Here is a 2,776-nt window from a genome sequence, read left to right as displayed (position 1 = left end):
ATCTTGATCTAATTTCTCATTGAAATTCAACATCTTCAAAGTAATCCATCAATGATGTTCAACTCACCCTTTTCGTATCGATTAAAATCTCATTGTCTGCTGAAGGCTTCTATTTTTTATGTTCATCGATCGTTGGAGTGACATGACCTTTCTCGACCTAAGGTTGAATTTTCATCGACTTTTTTATCTTGAATTATGAAGAAATCAAAGTGGCATAAAGGAAGTGTGGTGAAATCAGCCATCCCAGCAGCCTCACACGATCGACTTCATGACTATTTGTGAGGAGGTAAATCGAGAAGTTGTAGCTGACCACTATAGAAGAGGGTATTTTCTCGGATACGTCGAGATTTGATCCTTGTCCATTGTAGCAATATCTATCCCACAGTAACCAACTCAATATTATCTCAGGCAACGTTAGTTTTCTCATGTTTTGGGCGCAGGTTAAGGTGCATGCTAATGAAACAACGACAATTTACTAAAAGTAAAGGAGGCAACCTTGAAGTCACGTAATTCTCAAAGGGGCACTGTAGTTTATTATTTTTTAAAAAGATGTATTTCTTTCCAATAATACTCACTCCCATTGATAACTTATCCTATTCTTTTTTTTTTTAAACATCCTAGTCATGAAATATCCTAGCCGAAGACGCTTACCGGACACCTACAGATGCGTACTCGACACCTGAAGACACCTACCTGACACTCAGAGACGTCGAAGATGCCAACCCGAATATGCCTATTCGACACCCAAAGATGCCGAAGACGCCCAGCCTATCTTCGCCTACCTGACACCCGAAGACACCAATTCGAATATGCCTACGCGACACCCAAAGACGCCGAAGAAGCCTAGCCTATCTTCACCTATCCTATAGGCATCCTCTAGTTGAGCTCATTTGACATGATTTGTCGGCCGATCCTTGATCTAATTTCTCGTTGAAATCCAATGTCTTCACGAGGTAATCCATAGCAAGGCTTTTGTTTTTTATATTCATTGATCGTTGGAGTGACACAGTCTTTCTCAACCCAAGCTTAGATTTTCAATGATTTTTTTCTCTTAAGTATGAAGAAATCAGAGTGGCGCAGCGGAAGCGTGGTGGGCCCATAACCCACAGGTCCCAAGATCGAAACTTGGCTCTGATATTAATTTTTTTTAGCTTTTTAAACTAAATTTTGCTTTTTTTTATTCATTTGCCTTATTCGTTGACCGAACCTTGATCTAATTTTTTGTCAAAATTCAACGTCTTCAAAGTAATCCATCAATGATGTTCAACTCACCCTTCTCATATCGATTAAAATCCCATTGTCTGCTGAAGGCTTCTATTTTTTATACTCATCGATCGTTGGAGTGACATGACCTTTCTCGACGCAAGGTTGAATTTTTATTGATTTTTTATTTATCATCGACTTTTTTATCTTGGATTATCAAGAATATCAGAGAGGCACAACAGAAGTGTAGTAAAATCGGCCACTCCAGCAGCCTCACATGATCGGCTTCACGACCATTTGTGAGGAGGTAAATCGAGAAGTTGTAGTTGGCCACTATAAAAGAGGGTATTTTCTCAACTTGGCTTATTCGAGATTTAGTTTTTTAAACTAAATTTTGCTCTATTTTTTTATTCATTTGCCTTATTCGTCGACCGAACCTTGATCTAATTTTCCGTCGAAATTCAACGTCTTCAAAGTAATCCATCAACGATGTTTAACTCCCCCTTCTCATTTCGATTAAAATCTCATTGTCTGTTGAAGGCTTCTATTTTTTATACTCATCGATCGTTGGAGTGACATGACCTTTCTCGACACAAGGTTGAATTTTCATCGACTTTTTTTATCTTGGATTATCAAGAAATTAGAGTGACATAACGGAAGTGTGGTAAAATCGGCCACCCCAACAGCCTCACACGGTCGGCTTCACGACCATTTGTGAAGAGGTAAATCGAGAAGTTGTAGCTGGCCACTATAGAAGAGGGTATTTTCTCGACTTCTTCGAGATTTGATCCTTGTCCATTATAGCAATATCTATCCCACATTAGCCAACTCAATATTATCTCAGGCAATGTTGGTTTTCTCGTGTTTTGGGCGTAGGTTAAGGTGCATGCCAATGAAGCAATGGCAATTTACTAAAAGTAATGGAGGTAGCCATGATGTCATGTAATTCTCAAAGGGGCACTGTAGTTTATTATTTTTTAAAAAGATGTATTTATTTCCGATAACACTCACTCCCATTAATAACTTATCCGATTCTTTTTTTTTTCAAAACATCCTAGTCATGAAATATCCTAGCCGAAGACGCTTACCGAACATATGCAGATGCATACCGACATCCGAAGATGCCTACCTGACACTCGGAGACGTCAAAGATGCCAACCCGAATACGCCTATTCGACACCCAAAGATGCCAAAGACGCCCAACCTATCTTCGCCTACCCGACACCCGAAGACACCAATTCGAATATGCCTACGCGACACCCGAAGATGCCGAAGAAGCCCAACCTATCTTCGCCTATCAGATGGGCACCCTTTGGTTGGGCTCATTTGCCTTGATTTGTCGGTCGAACCTTGATCTAATTTCCTGTTGAAATCCAACGTCTTCACGAGGTAATCCATCAATGAGGCTTTTGTTTTTTATATTCATTGATCGTTGGAGTGACACAGTCTTTCTCAACCCAAGCTTGGATTTTCACTGATTTTTTTCTCTTGGATTATGAAGAAATCAGAGTGGTGTAGTGAAAGCGTGGTGGGCCCATAACCCACAAGTCCCAAGATCAAAACTTCACTCTGA

Source organism: Curcuma longa, chromosome 20, assembly GCF_044706935.1.
Source record: "Curcuma longa cultivar G26 ecotype Majalengka, Jawa Barat chromosome 20, ITB_CL_G26_1.1, whole genome shotgun sequence".
In the NCBI taxonomy this organism is placed as follows: Eukaryota; Viridiplantae; Streptophyta; class Magnoliopsida; order Zingiberales; family Zingiberaceae; genus Curcuma; species Curcuma longa.
The sequence above is the reverse complement of the archived record's forward strand: the minus strand, read 5'-3'. Positions refer to the sequence as shown.